At 34.6% G+C, this 17,331-nt stretch overlaps 1 non-coding gene across 1 annotated transcript; it reads left to right on the top strand.

Annotated features, from left to right (window-relative positions):
- Window positions 1-376: 376 nt before the first annotated feature.
- On the top strand, window positions 377-483 carry LOC147396263 (small nucleolar RNA R71). The gene has a single exon (XR_015181245.1). It is a non-coding gene; the product is annotated as a small nucleolar RNA R71 (small nucleolar RNA).
- The last annotated feature ends 16,848 nt before the right edge of the window (window positions 484-17,331 follow it).

Here is a 17,331-nt window from a genome sequence, read left to right as displayed (position 1 = left end):
TTGCCTACTACCAACAAAATTTAGAGACTCTGGATTATTAGGGCACATATCTCCTGAATGATTGTCTCCACAAACCTCGCATGTAACGGTAGGAGTTTGAATGGCATGAACTCCAAATGAATCAAATTTCTTAGATAACGATGTCACTTGAGCAGTCAAAGCCGTAAGAATATCTAATTCATGCACTCCTGCTGTTCTTCTTGGATTCATCCTCTCTGTATGGTGTTGGAAGTTGTTAGAGGCCATCTCCTCCAATAAATTATACCCATCCTCAAATGTCTTCGCCATAAGAGATCCACCTGCTACAGCATCAACAATCGTTTTAACAGATCCAACCAACCCATTGTAGAAAATTTGGATGATCAACCATTCCGGTAAAGCATGATGAGGACATCTCCGAAGTAAATCTTTGTACCTCTCCCAAGCTTCATAAAGAGATTCACTGTCCAACTGCACGAAAGTAGTGATATCATTCCTCAACTTTGCAGTTTTTGACGGTGGAAAATATTTAGCGAGGAACTTTTTCGCCAAGTCATCCCAAGTGGTATAGATTCCTTGGCAATGAGTTCAACCAATTCTTTGCCATGTCCCTCAATGAGAACGGAAATAGTCGCAATCGGATGGCATCATCATCAACACCGTTATACTTGAAAGTAGCACATATCTCTAGAAAATTAGCTAAATGTGCATTGGGATCTTCGACATGTGAACCCCCAAACTGAAATGCTTGTATCATCTGAATAGTAGCTGGCTTGAGTTCAAAATTGTTGGCTTGTATCGTTGGACGACGAATACTAGTGTGAATCCCATCCATTAATGGAACAGCATAGTCCCGCATAGACTTAGGACCTTCATTACCATTAGTTTGGTCGGCCATTGTATGGTGTTGAGAAGCTTCTCGCTTATTCTTTTTATTTCTTCGACAAGTTTTCTCGATCTCAAAATCCAAAGGAACAAGCTCTAAATTCTCTGTACTACGCATACACTAGCCAAACACCTACAAAATAAAGAAAAGTTTGGTCTAAAATCAAATATGATTGAATTAATATTAACAAAAAGATTAATAAATTAGTCCCCGGCAGCGGCGCCAAAAACTTGTTGTCTAATTTTACGCACGCAAGTATACGTATTGAAACAAGTAATAAAGTGATAAGAAAGTATCGTTCCCACGGAGACTAAATATCAATCTATTATTAATTACCAATTTATCTCAATCTAATTTTATCCAAACAAAAGTAAAAATAGGATTTAAGACTAAACGAGAAAACTAATAGAGGAAATAAACTTGCAGATTTAAAATCAATGAGTGATAAAATCTAGGTTTATAATTTCCCCCAAACAATCCACTTGATTTAATTCTCCTTCCCTCTATGATAAATTAATCCACTATGGTTGTCATCCAAGAACACTAAATTCTTTACAAGCCTCTTCCGATGGTCATGTAAAAATACCCTTCTAGACTAATTCCCTATATGCCTATGAGAATCAAATCAAGAAGAATTCATTAAGAATAAGTTCTCATAAGGAATGCACATGCAACCTGAGTATATTCCTATCTCAAATTAGCATATGTTAATCTATCTAGGTCATGAACACAAAATAACTCTGCCGATATTATTAAGGTTCACCAAATCAATTTAATCAATGATCAGTTAATCAAATCGCATTAAACATTGGATAGAATAAACAATCACATGTGGATCATAGAAGAAAGAAAGAAAACTAATCAAATATCATGAACGGGTTCCATTATAACCCTAGAATAGAAATTAGTTCTTCATTGAAAAGAAAACAAAATCACAAAAGTATTTAGCCATTCTTAGATTACAAAATTAAGAGAAGAGTTAAAGTTAAAGAAGATAAAACTCAAGAGCCGATCTCTAATTCCCGTCCTCCTTCTCAATCTTCTGCCTCCAAGAAAAACCCCAAAACTTCTCTCCCCAAATAAGGGTTAAACTTTCCTATTTATAGATATGGAGTCATTAGGGTTTAAGAGTCCTAAAATCCGTCTCTAATTCGGTCACCACAAATTAACGTGTAAAGCTGAAAACGTAAGCAGGCCATGGCCTCCCAATATATCATGCCGCGGCTTGTATTTCTATATTTCTGTTATGCCATTCTTGAATTCCCGCCGCGGCCTCGTTTTCTATCAAGCTGCGGCTTGAAGACTTTTTAGCTTGTATGCTTAGCTTCCTTCTTCCGAGAGTGAACCAATTTGGAGTCAGAATTTCTCCTAAACGTATGCACCTATCCCAATGTTCCATATTGTTCCTAATCTGTAAAATAAGCATAAAAATCAAATAAAAACATATAAACACATAAAAAGTATAAAACTAACTAAACTTAAATAAAAACAACTAAAAGACTCTAAAATTAACAAAATATTACATTTAAAAGTGGTTAATTCGTAGGTATAAAACCTACTCATCAGAAGGTTTGACTTCCTCAAGAAATCGACCCTTTGCCATTTCATCCAAAAGAGGTTTCATCCTCCCCAAGGAGTAGACCCCTTACCACGTCATCAAAACATTATTTTCAACATTATATGTTATATGGTTCAACTACTCAAACTAAGGAGAAACTCATACAGTAACTAAAGAGACAACCTTATGTGAAGCTACCCATGTAGCACAAATTGTAGATAGTACTTGAAGGAACCACAACTACATAACTTGACTGAGTCAGCTCGAAGACTAAGTAGCCATCGAGTTAAGACAATTATACATTTAAGGCCATTTCTCATGTAAGTTACAAGAATCATGATGAGTGGATCTTTATTATCATCAATGTATCATGAGCATTAATTTTTATAAATGCTAGACAACATGGAGTAGTGGTTACAACTGAATTACCATCCTATTAGTGAGTTTACTTTATAAACAAGGAGGCTTCTCCCATTCAATCCGGAAACACAAGGCATAAGTCACACAAAATTTTCTTACTCTTTTTTTTTCTCATTGCTCTTCAATTTTCATCAAATACTAACTTGATCATTGGAGGCTCTTTGGCAGGTACCACATCGATGTATTTTCAGGTAAAAATTGACAAAAAAGACGATCTAGAAAATGAAGGTTCATCGGAGAAGACTATCGAAAACTCAAAAGATTACTACAAAAATAAGGGGCTTTTAGAGGTATTTTTTAGGTAATTTAGCGAAATGCCACCTAAACAGCAACATCAATGGTGATTAAGCACCTCCCAAAAGACTAAATTAGTGGAATTTGATGAGAAACACCTCAAACAATAGGAAAATAAAGGTGATTTTTGGTTAAATGCCTCCAAAGAGACGATTAGCGAAGCAATTTTTGTGAAGCTGCTGACGAATCTAAGTCTATTTTGGTGCAAAGATTTTTGTGTTTGATTTTTGGGGGTAACTTTCTCGCGGGAACCCTAGAGATTCTCGATCTCCCTCTCTTCCTTTGCCTCATACTCTCTCTCTTTATCTCTTTCACTTTGAATCATGTAAGACTTGCGATTCTCATTAGATTAGGGTGGTTTGATTTTTGGGCGTGATTTTTCCTTTCTCATTCTTCGATCCTCCTTCCTACAACCATCTTCCTCTCCCACTCTTTGATTTCTCTTTAAATCTCCAAAGTTCAAATAACATTAAAGATTATAGGTAATTTTAGATCCTCATTGATGGTCTTTTCTTTTTATTTATAAGATTTTTGGTTTTAGTTCTAGATTGGATGTTTTATGATTTTATTCTAATCTTTATTTGAAATTTGTGGATTCGAGTAGTTTGGGATGGATTGAATTCCAGAGTTCCATTATCATCGAGCTTGTGTGAACTATTCAGTTCTTCACCGATTGTAAGTTCCACTCTTTTACTTTTCAAACTTGGCTCTTAAAGCATTTTTTATTTTCAAATACTCTTAAGGTGGGCTCCATGGCTGGTGAAAAATATTTATGAATATCTAATTTTCTTATTCTCATGAAACTCTAATGGTTGACTTCAAGAATTCTCAATTACCTAATTTAACTCAGTAAAGTTTCCTTAGAAGGACCAACAAACATAATTCCTTACTAGTTTAATTTTTTTAATTAGAAAACAATCCATTTAATATTTTTAAGTTGGGTCATGAGTATTCTGACTTTACCCTTGTATTCTTATTTGAAGATGTTTACATGAATCTGATTGATTTTTGAATGTTTAAGATAGGTTTTAAGAAGATCTTGAATTTCATTTAGTTTGAATATTATCTACTTTATTTTTATTATTCTAAAATAATGATTATGTAAACCTGATTTTGAAAATTACTAAGTTGGAGCTCGTAGTTTGCAATGAATGATTTAATAAGTGTTTATCGGTATGTCACTTTCATGGTTTAATTAATTATTTATTTAGTTTGCAATGAATTATTCAATTAATTTTCATTTTGATTCTATACTTGTGTTTTAACATTGTTTGTAAATGCAATGGAGCTCAAAAGTATCTCGTGACAATCTTGTGACATTGGAGCTTAATCAAATGTCTAGTTCATAATTAAACCATTTTTGATATTGGTGAGTTCCCTACTTTATGCTTAGCTGCAATTTTTTAATTAGTTTAGATTGCTCTAAGTATAAATGTCATTTATTTTTCTTACAATAGTTAATTGATTAGGCTCACTTTGCAAATAGCATGACTGAACATGAATTGTTCATAATATTTATCTAATTAATTAACTAATTTGTGAATAGACTATAAGAAATTGTGTTACTTGAGTCAAATTCATAAGATTTTCATATCCTTGATGTTTATTTAATTTCAATTGTTGGGTACTATAATTTCTTAATTTAGAGAATATAAAAGTAAAACATGTTTCACAAAAAAAAAATTTAAATAAACATGAGTATGTGATTGGCATTTCTCTTTCCTACAGCAACACTAAAGTATGACGTGTATAAATAATTTGCAGAGTATGTAATGGGTAAACAAGTGTCAACAAGAGGGGATGTGTACTGTTATGGGATCCTTATATTGGACATATTTACGGGGAAGAAGCCTATTGTATAGCATGTTTAAGGATGATCTAAGCCTTCGTAACTTCTCTTTGATGGCCTTACTTGGAAAAGAAATGGATATAGCTGATTTGGGTATGCTGTTAGAAGAACAATGCGAAGAAACTATCAACAGTGACAACAAATGGATAGAAAGAAGAGATAAAATATTTCTCGGGATTGGAATACATGGGGGTGATGAAATTCTATGGTTGTTAATCAAGTAGGCATATGAGTAATAAATGGTATATTTGTAATACAACTAAAAATATGCCATATTATAATTTTTTTTAGCACACATGAATGTATATTAGTTGTTAGTTAAGTAGGCACATGAGTAATAAATGGATATTGATTGAAGATGACTTTTAGCGAGTTGTGTACTTGCCATGTCGTTATGAAAAAATCCACTTTCACTAGTGAAGAAAAAAATCCCATGGAGAAATTTTCTGCATTTGTCAACTAAGGTGCGTGTCTCTCTTAAAAGCTCTAGTTAACATCAAGAAAAAAATATCTGTTTTCTTCATGTAAATGTTTTGATACCAATCTCAGCCATCTCTCTATAATAACATGGTCGCAAAAGTATCTTAGTTTTTCCTAAATTTTGTCATGAGCACGATATCTAAACTTTCAATTTCAATTTGAGATTCAAAACAATGAATTCATAATCCATTTTAAGTTCACTTGTTTTTTACTCTCTTCTAAATTTAATGAAGAGACCACTGATAGATATGTAGAGTAGCCGATTGCAAGTGCAAAGTTTGCAGTCAAGCAACCCATCTACTTTTCAATGGCTATCGATATTGATCGAGCAAAGGTATAAATGATTGCTTTTTGAGTCTTACTTTTTAAATAATTTTATGTTTGTCTAGTGACATCTATACTTATGTTTAGAGTAAAATGAATTACACAAGGAAATAGGTTTAACAAAAGTAGATAAATAATATATATATGTATATATATATATATATATATATATATATAAAAATAATTGGAGCTGTAGTTAAGGCCATATGTTAAGAAGATTACATCCTGTGTAGTTGAATGGATTTTGACTTCATTTTGTGTTTTCTAAGTAATTTATTGTAAAATGTGGTTGCAGTTCTAATTGTGTTTCTTTTAAAGATGAAGTATGTGTTTTTGAACAAGCTATGGAGAGAGGTCGTGAAAATCCACTTTTAATTTCTTATTTGAGCTTGGGTTGAAGGAGCATACTTACTATGTGTAGAGGCTATGTAACATTCAACTTGTAATTCCTCGCATTTTGACAAGTATATTGTGGAAGGTATTTCTCGGAGCGATTGACATGTGGCAATCTTAGAAAATAGTAATCGATTCTTCGAGTCAAATGGATAATACTCCGAGCTACAACAACATGTACCTTCGCACGTACTCTAAAAAGAGTAGGTCGGATGACCATGAAGCCTGTCAGATCTGACAGATCAGATGTGACAACCCCAACCTGACAAGATCGATTGAAACTGCTCTTGCCATAACAGGTCAGGTATAGCAACTCCTACAACTGAGAAGTCAGGGAGAAGACACAACTACTCTGACAGAAATCACTGAAAAAGATCATGGGAAATCTACAAGCCAGAAACTCTATAAATACAAGATAGCAACTCACACAAAAGGTTAGGAAAAAATCTTCCTAAAGAACACTTTATTAGCTCAACACTAATTTCTAACTTGATCGTTGGAGTGATTCTGTTGCAAGCCATACACCAAGCTGGGAGTTTTCAAGGAGGATCTCGAGGTAGAGCAAAAAAGTGCATCTATAATTTGGCATCGTCTGTGTGATACGTTATAAGGAGAAAAACGACCAATATGGAGAGGGCAAGAAATGAGGGACGTGGATAGCCATTAAACCCTTTACTAGCAGATCCACCTTCATCACGGCAAGATCCAATGCTTGTGATGTATCATTTGTTAAAAGATATGATGGAGGAGATGCGTAGTGGGTTAAAGAAGCAGAACGACGAGATCACAACGATATGGAGGAAAAACGAGGAGCTCAGACAGAGACTGGACGAGGGAACTGAGACATGAGGAGGTCTAGAGGGAGAAGGTAGTCAGGGGCACACGCTTCATGTAACAGGAAGAACTGAAGCTGATCGAACTGAGGATTCTACAACAGTAAGAACGTAGCAAGGGGGGAAGTCGAAGAGATGCTGAGAATGAGAGACAAGGAGCTCGCTCAAGGAAGGGACCCAGGGCAGAAAGCTCAGAATGCTATTTGAGAGCTCAGGGGAACATCGTTTACACCAGCAATAATGAGCACCGACCCCCCGATAGCATTTCATCCACCAAAATTCGAAACATTCGATGGGATGAGGGACCCTATGGACCATGTCTTCCACTATAGGAGTCAAATGGCCTTGTACCAAAACGATGATTATTTACTTTACAAATTCTTCCCATCCTCTATGAGGCACGTAGCTATGTCATGGTTCTAAGAGTTACCAACTGGGTAGATGGTGAATTTTTCTGAACTAGAGGAGACGTTCGTTAGACAGTTCGTTCACTTATGTAAGAAGAAAGTCGGAGTAAACATAATTTTTAAGCTACAACAGGAAGTCGGTAAGAGTATAATTTCTTTTGTTAACCGATTCCAAACAAGGGCAATAGCTGTTGAAAGTATGGATGAGGCGATCGCTTGCGCGGCCTACATCGCTGCGATTATCCCAAGAACACGGTTGCATGAGTCATTGATTAAATCTGACCCCTCATGACTCGAAGGCCTTTACACGAAAGTCGAGAAGTATATCCTGGTAGAAGAGTTGATGAAAATTAGATGGTGGGAAGCACAGACAGTTGCTAACAGTATGGGAGGTCTCGAAAATAACAATTGAGCTAGGAGATGGGGGTAGTAGGAAGAGATGACGAGACCTGAAGGAGCAGTCAAGGTGGAAGAGAGGACAAGTCTACACACCGCTCAATGAGAAAGTTGTCTATGATATTGAGACACATACGCAATAACCTTGGCTTCGTGCAACCACCTTGGGACTATCGAAAAAAGTCGGGGAAACTATAATGTGAGTACCAAGGAGCAGATGACCCTACCGAGGATTGTTACAAACTAAAACATATTATACAAGATATGATCAAGGACGGGAAACTTAGGAGATACGTGGCCTCCACAACCAAAGGAAGACGAGAGGCACATGGAGAAGAGAATCGAAAATCGCAACCTCAACTGCCCAAAAGGGAAAGACACTATGAACCTGAGAGTCGCAGGGTAGTGCACACTATCTCGGGGTTACATGAGTTAGAGAGACAGTTAAGGCATATGTCCAGAGCAAGGGTAATGAAGATATGTCACGAGGTTAGTGTCAATTAAGTGTCATCGGGGGTCAACAGATAGAGGAGATTGAACCCCACCACGGGGGAGCAGGTGATAATATTTATAGAGGACGATCTCCAAGGGAAAGCTATGCCTCATCAGGATGCGCTCGTCATAGTGCTTCTAGTCGGGAATGTAGACCTCAGAAGAATTCTGGTTGATGCCAGAAGTGCGGTAGACATCCTCTCTTTAGGAACAACGAAGAAGATGGGGTCTCGAAAAGTCTAGCGCCAACTCAAACTATTGTGTTCGGATTCAATAAAGCCTCGACTAACTCAGTAAGGGAGATCACACTCCCCATAACAGATAGAGGAGATTGAACCCCACCACGGGGGAGCAGGTGATAATATTTATAGAGGACGATCTCCAAGGGAAAGCTATGCCTCATCAGGATGCGCTCGTCATAGTGCTTCTAGTCGGGAATGTAGACCTCAGAAGAATTCTGGTTGATGCCAGAAGTGCGGTAGACATCCTCTCTTTAGGAACAACGAAGAAGATGGGGTCTCGAAGAGTCTAGCGCCAACTCAAACTATTGTGTTCGGATTCAATAAAGCCTCGACTAACTCAGTAAGGGAGATCACACTCCCCATAACAGCGGGAACAAGGGTGGTTATGACAAGGTTCATAGTGATCGACGCAAACTAATTGTAGACACCCCAATTTGAACGGGCCCCCACTCGAAAGGGCCCAAAAATATCAAATTTTCAATAAAAATTAGTCGACGGGACTAGCGGACCCATAAAAGGGGACTTAACTTACCCCCACCTTTATCGCTCCGCTCTCAAAACTAAAAACACTCTATTTTTAATAAGATTCACCAACGGGCCTAAAAAGCCCGATTTGCCAACATGTGGCATTTTGATCAATCCAATATTTTCAAAAACCTCAAAAAAATGAATAAAATTAAAAAAAAAAATGAGACTTGGGACACCTATCATTTCCTCCACCCTCACTGCTTCATCTTCGAGACCAAAAATACCCCAAGCCCATCTACGGCCCACCAACCTTCAACTCTCTAAAATCAATCTCTCACCTCCCCTCCCCTAACCTAAGTTCAACCCCATTTTACCTAAATTCTAAAACTTACCCACCATCAAAAATTCAATCCAAAATGACCCCAACCAATTCCTATAACCCAAAAACCCTCCTAAAACCCAAGTCCAACACTCTTAAGCCCAACCCATTTAACCTTCTTACACAAATACCTTCCAAACCCTTTTAATTTACCTCTATCTTTCTCTTAAACCCCACACCATTCTACCATTCCTCCTCATTTCACCCAACTTTACCCTTAAAAACAACTCTCAAACTCTATAAAACCGCCTCTCATCCTCAATTCTCACTATCTAATGAAAATTTGAAAAAAGTTTCATCTAAAAAATTCTCTACTCTCAACTCACCTCATTACTCTCAACTCTCAACTCACATCAACTCTCAACTCTCAATTCTCTCAAGCAAGTCAAGAAAATTCAAAGAAGTTCAAGAAGAACAAGGTGGGCTTTGGACAAGAATCACCCCTCTTCTCTCTTCTACTTTTCCTCCTCTATACACTTACACACACACCACTAATGGCTTGAACCATCAAAGGGTCCATTTTTCAATAAGGGTACCCTTAATGGTTTGAATCAATATTAAAGTCTCTCATACTTGACGACACATATCGAATTTTTCGATTTCCTTTTATTTTATCTTTATTTTCAAGAATGAATCGAATCCGAGGTTACCACCATGGTGGATGGAGTAGGGTGCCTAACACCTTCCTTACTCCATAAAATGGATCCCCTCACCTTGAATCAAAAGTTGAACCAAATGAGCCATATCCGTACGAGAGTCATCGAATGCCAAAAAACATGATTTTTCAAAATAATACAATCCGGGTGACCATTCACACCCATTTCAAATATGAATGGTGGGGACTCCAAACCCCCCAAAAAGTGGTTGATATATTCAAAATTGAATAAATCACATGTCTACAACTTGGCGACTCCAGTGGGGAAGGAAGGCTCTACCTTTGTGTCAACTCGACCATTTTACAAAAAATACAAAATATTCTTACTTACAAGCTAACATTATTTATTGTATTTGTTGTGTTTGTTGTTTAGGTGAGTTTCTTTTTCTTTATTTACTCCCTTGAGTTTAAAAAAAATGATTTTTTCTTTACTTATTCGATTATATTTCTTTTAAGCATGCATATCATCAAAAAAATTAAAAAAAAATGAAAAAAATATTTTTTTTTCTCCCAAGCCAAAAATCAGAGGCAATGTTCCTAAAAATGAGTAAAAAAAAATCCAAAGGCAATGTGCCTCAAAATGAGCAAAAAAAATCAGTCGAACTTAAAATGATTATAATTTTCTCGTTTGATCTCCGATTAACTATTATAGCATATTGACTTGGGATAGAACAAAATTTTCTTTCAAATGTGACAAAGTCAGCAAGATTTTGACAAATCGGAATTAGTTTTTGAGTCCACTTACTATCGTTTCCGTTAATATTTATGTTTGACTTTTTGTAAGGATACAAAATGAGCAAAAAAAACAAACATAAGAAAAATTTTGGCCCAAGCCAAAAACTAGAGGCAATGTGCCTCAAAATGAATACAAAAAAAATTTTAATTTTTTTTTTGCTCAGTTTGTTCTTTACATCAATCTTAGCAACTTTCTTCTTGGACTTCATTTTTGTTTTGAGTTTTAAAGCTTCAAAAGATCAAACGGATCACTTTTCGTTAAACTTAGGGCGTACCGCTCGTCACTTTTTGATTGATCAAAATGAAAATTCAAAGCGATCATCGATTGGATCATAAAAAAAATAAAAATAAAAAGAGAAGTCCTTTTATGATTAGTTCATTCGTATAAAAAAATGAAAAAAAATTGATTGGTCGAAGCTTAACTATAAATGTGCTATCCTTGTAGACTAATTATCTGAAAAACCATGGTTTCTATAGATATATTTTCAATGGGCTTACATGATCTTAATGCGGATGTAATAGATTTTGTATGCTTTGAGCTATGTGGCATCCATGTAGGAATGGTTTGATTTGACCCATGAGCCCACTCATCTGGAAAATGCCCCAATGTAGACACCTTATTTTTGCACTCGCCTGATTAATCAACTCGTCAACCCGATTGCAATGATTCTCAATGATGGATGATTATTCCAATACTATATTTTATTACTAGATATGTTTCAGAAATTCAGATGAGGTATCTCAAATTAACAAAACTATAGAAATCGCACTACGCTAGGAAAATATAACTCCAAAAATATAGAAATCATCATCCTGCAGACAAAAAGCAGCTTCACGATAAAAATCACTAAAAAATGATCAAATTACCAAAATACCCCTAACCTTAAAACATCCCTATATCCTACATTACACTTAAAAAAATCCTTTCAAACACATAAAATAACAAATCGAAATCAAATAAATCATTTCGCCAATTTTCACAAAATTTGACAAAATTATGAAAATGCCCCTCATAAAATTCACAACCATTTTGCATAATTTTTTTGATAAATGACACAAACCAATATTCTCATTGAATTTCTTACGAAAAATCGATTCCAAAACATCCTAAAACATTGAAAAATGACTTAAAACGCAAAAGGTTATCTTCGAGGGCAAAACGGTAATTTTATAATTTTAATAATTAAAAATTCTAAAATTAATAATTAAAATATTAATTAATGTAAAGTGAAATCCTAATTAAAATTAAAGTCAATCAAGTGAGACTTAAGTCAAAACACTAACTCTATCTAAAATAATTCTAATTAAATACTAAAACTATCTTAAAGAAACTTAATTAAACTCTAAAACTATCTAATAGAATTCTAATTAAACTCTAAAACTATCTAAAATAATTATAATTAAACACTAACTCTATCTAAAAGAAACATAATCTAACTTTAACTCTATATAAAAAGTTTAAAAAAAAATTTATAAATAGGCGTCTCTACAACTTATTTTCGTATTAAAAAATTAAACCCTAAGAAAGTAGGTCAAAAAGATTTCCTAGCCTCCCATAAACCTTAATTTTGAAGTCCTAACTCCTTACCTAATATTCATACCCCAACTTTAACTCAAAAAATACTTAGAAATCCTTCAAAACACCCAGAAATCTATAACAAATTAGAAAAATTCAGATCTAAGAAGGAGGTACTTCATCTTGAAGATCTGAAGTGAATCCGGTGATAGAACAAAGGGATGAGTGTTGTATGAGGAACTGTTCTATCAGATCTGAGGGAACAAAACCGTTGCGTTCGTAAAGGTAAATATTTCTTATTTTTTTAGTGGTTAGGTCTTTTTAACAATGTAGTCTTCTTTGGAGAATAGTAGAGACCGACGTTTGCCGGGCGGGGTTGGTGCCTAAGACTTTTCGACCCCGTAACGTGATCTCTGGACCCGTATTTTCTTTCGTAGATTAGTATTATTTACCTTTTAAAGTCAATGTTCGGTTCTTAGACTATAATAACTAGGTGGCGACTCCCAAACCTCAAAAATCAAAAGCGGATCCGTGCACCCTACGGATCAAAGGCGCTTTCAGTGGCGACTCCACTAGGGATTATTGATGATCAAACTTGAAATCCCCCAAGTATGGGAACATTGCCATTTAGACCTAGTTTTTTTATGTTTATTTTGTTTATTTGATTCGTTTATTTTTTAGATTTGTATTATATTCTCTCGACATTATTTTTAACATATTATTATGGAATATTATTTGCTATGATTCAATTTAAGGTCATTTGGGATGACCGTAAATAATGCAGGATATTGAGAGGATGATGATGTGGAAAAATGGGTGTTGACCCATTTTTTCTTTGGATTCTTTTTTAGGTTTGTATTATCATTGGTATCATTTGTTTCGATTTTGGATACTTTGATTTGGCATATAATTTTTTTTTTTAGGGTTTAATCTAGTGTCATTTGGGATGACCATAAACAATGAAATATTCAAATTGACATATAATATTGAGGATGAGATGATACTGAAATTGGCTATAAAAGTTTGGATAGCATATTCTTGGATGTTTTTTTGTAGTCCCAATTAAAGGTCGATGTGGGAGACTCCCAAATAATCTAATGGTTTAAAGGAAAATAATGAGGTAAAATGGAATGAAGGTTATTGGATCATAAAGATTTTTTTTTAAATAAAATTTTTTTTATTTATTTATTTTTATTTTTATTTTTTAGTTTTTTTTATTTTTTAATTTTTTTTTAGGATATATGTATTGATCTTTGATAGTAAATTAAAAAACAAACGTTAAAAAAGAAAAAAAAAACCTTTTTTAAAAAATTAAAAAAAACGTTAAAAAAATAAAAAAATGTTTTTAAAAAAAACTTAAAAAAAACATTTTTAAAAAAATTTTAAAAAAATGTTTTTAAAAAAAATTAAAATAAAAAATATTTAAAAAAAAATTTTTGTTTCAAAATTTTTTATTTTAAACAATATTCGATTTTTCTCTAAAAAAAATGAACAATTTTTTTTAAAACTGAATTCAGTTTTTCTTTATTTCTTTAAATTAAAAAAAAATCATCACCCCTTGTCTCAACGATTATCACCCTATCCTCGATTCAATATTTATTAAAATCTCAAATTATTTTGAGTCACTCAAAGTGATCCCCAAGTGGACCATAAGGAAAAATTTTGTGCCTATCTCAATGTTTGATCAATGATTGATATTATTTCCATGCTATTCTAATTTATTGATCATCATTGTTCTCTGATTCACTTTCTAGATTGATTGCTATTAGATATGCCATGATCCTGATTGTCATACACTTTGATGTGCATGTCTTGATGTGGATCTCGATGCTATGGATTTTATGTGATGTTCATATTTTGATTGGTTTGATCTGACCCATGGGGCCATTTATTTGAAAAAGTCCCGGGCACATCCCACCCTGTATTGCACACACCCCAAGCATGTTTACTGTTTTGCATGCTTGCATGTCCCAATATAGCCAACGTGGCACTAGTGCGTAGTCCGGTCTCTTCGAAGATGCGATATCATTCATGAAACCACAACTCCAGTCACGTACCTTAGGGTATATAAAACTAGGGCATCAGTATCGTCTGATCAGGTGACTCTGAAAGGTATATCAATCCACCCAGGTTGGAGCGACCTGAGCCTTTGACCTATTGTGAGACACATGATCAGATGTCCCGTTGCCAACGTAGTACTAGTACGTGGTCGGTCCCATTGTGGGATGCCAAACCATTTATGAAAGCTACAACTCTTGACTCGTACCCATAGGTATATCAAAGATGATCCAAGTACATCAGTTGCGCTTCTTAGTCAAAATCAATACCTACGTGAGATCCTGCTCCAATGTATTACGGTAATAGGAGGATAGACTACGTCTATTCTAGAAAAAGAGGTGATTTAAGAATGCCTTTGCTCAAGCATCGCGTGCCATCTCTGATCTGGGGATTAAACTAGTTATTTTTGACTTCAGAGAAGTGAGTTGAAGTTTTAGATTATCACCTATACGGTATATCAAACTAAATCACCACGTACCGTCTGATTGAGTACACTCGAGAGGTATATAGGTGTACTTGGAAAATGGTGGCCAAATAAGATTGCATTGCACGTAATCTAGAAAACCGCCCTTGTAGGTCATGATTTGAACTTATCGTGGGTGTTCCCGGGTTTGTTTATTGAATGCAACTTTGTGAATGATAAATGTATGTGAATAATGATATCAGAATGTATGTGAATGATGAGATCAGAATGTATGATTTTCCTCAAGCATTAAAGTTTTTTTCACTTGATTAAAATAGGTGCACCGACCCTATAAATAATCCATTTTAAACTTCGCAATGATTCATAATGACCCAGTCCATCTCGATCCAACGATCATTATGGGCCGATCCATTTTGAATCAAAATGAAATTCAAAATTTTTTTTAATTTGGATTTTTAACCCATTTTAAAAGAAGAGAAATGTTTTCTAGAAGAGAAATGATTTCCAAAAGTAAAATGTTTTCCATAAGAATAAGATTTCCAAAAGAAAATGCTTTCCCAAAAAAGTTTTCTAAAAGAAAATATTTTCCACAAAAAAAAAAGGAAGAAAAATATTTTTAAAAAAAAATGATTTATAAAAGATTTATTTTTGCATGAAAAATGATTGAAATATGTTTGTTGGAAGTTGTTATTCAATGAAAATATTATTTGTCAATATTTTTCAAGAGTGCAATAAAATTATTTTCCTTCTGAATAATCATTACATTAATGAATTGTTTAATAGATTGGTGCACAGAATTCAATAAAATCTCAAGGTTCATTTAAAATGTTACCAAGGGGGTAACACTAAAGTTGATTAAATCCACATTCGATTAGGTTTCAGGGTTATCATTGCACCTAAGCTCAATCGTCCACCGCCTAGTTAGGGTTGGAAGTCCGATCAGTTAGAATAAACATACCAAGTCGATAGTAAGAATGGCCTTAAAATTTCTCAACATTGTCCAGTTGTTCCCTGAAGATCACAGTGCTTCAGTCTTGCCGATTATAAGCAATGTCTCGAGTCCTCAGTCCATAATCAAGCTTGTTGTGATTACTTGTCTTGAGTTTTCATGAGTCATTTGGGTTAGCTCGAGTATATTTTTTTTATCAATCCAGCAAAGTCATGTTTTCTTTAGATAGAGTAAACTTTTTTTCTGTAGAGTCAAGTTAATTTGTCAAGTTTATAGAGTTGTCTATCGCCCCATCTGAATAAATGAAAATTTTAAATACCTCGAGCGTATTAACGAATTAACTAATAATCTGGCTTCAAGGATAGATTCATCTCCTGAACAAAAAGATAAGAATCAGGCTAAACCTTTAATCGAGAAATCAAAAGTCATTGACCTCGGAACAAAAAAATAATTCTAAAGAAATTCGAATTAGAACTATCCTATCCCCAAAGGAACATGAGGGCGTAATGAATTACTCAGAAATTTCAAAAGACTTGAGGTGCAAGCTTGGGTGTTGTTCAACCCGGAATAAATACTCGTCTATATCGATGAAATCATAGAAGATGTTAGAAAATATATCAATGCTATCCTCACGGCATCTCGAGTTACATATTCTCAGTTGATATGGAGGTACCTTTTAAGCTGATATTTGATAATGGGTCGTACTTCAAAACTTAGGTCATTCCTCCATGTTCAAAGTTCAAGATCCAACATCATCTCCCTACCATCCTCAGATTAATAGAGCGGTTGAAGCAAGTTGCCAATAGAAATCTCAAGACAATCATTAGGAGAATGTATCAATCACACAGAGATTGATCGGAAAAGTTGTCATTCATACTTGTGGGCATATCATACTTCAATATAGTCTTCCACTAGAGCTACTCCTTACTCTCTAGTGTATGATATGGAAGCAGTCTAACCAGTTGAAATGGAGATCCCGTATATCAAGGAGTTGATGGAAAGTCAATTGTTAAAAATAAACTAAGTCTGACATCAGTACAAAGAACTGAACCTGACTGAAGAAAACAACATAAAAGTTCTGTAAACTTATCAGAGAAGAGTCACTCACACGTTTGACAAGAAGGTCAAAGTTTGTTATTCACAAGTCAAGGATTTAACCATAAGACTTCAAAGAAAACTAAGAACTCCTCCTCGACCATATGAGGAAGTCTGAACTTAATTGGAAATATTCATTTATCAGCAAGAAAATACTACTTTGGAAAATCATTAGATTTTAAAGAGAATCAAGTACCTATTTTTGACCCTAGAGGGAAGTTCAAACCTAATTGAGGAGGTCCGTTCATCATAAAAAATATTACTTGGAAAAGTTGTTAGACTTCAAGACCATGATGGAATCGAACTATCAGGCCACCTTTAGCCGAATCAATTTCCTACTACTCAGTTCAATATCTCCTTTCTCAGCCCTTTGCAACCTTTTTTCTAAAAAAATAATACCTTTTTTCTTTCTCAACCCTATCACCTAACCTAGGGGAGGGAAAAATCTGAACTACGTTTTGGTCTGATCCCAAAATCTAGGGTACGTAGGCAACCTGAG

The sequence above is a fragment of the Akebia trifoliata genome, chromosome 8 (genome assembly GCF_017979445.1).
Source record: "Akebia trifoliata isolate Shusen 1 chromosome 8, ASM1797944v1, whole genome shotgun sequence".
Classification (NCBI taxonomy): Eukaryota; Viridiplantae; Streptophyta; class Magnoliopsida; order Ranunculales; family Lardizabalaceae; genus Akebia; species Akebia trifoliata.
Note: the sequence above shows the minus strand (reverse complement) of the source record. Positions and strands in the feature narration are given on the sequence as shown.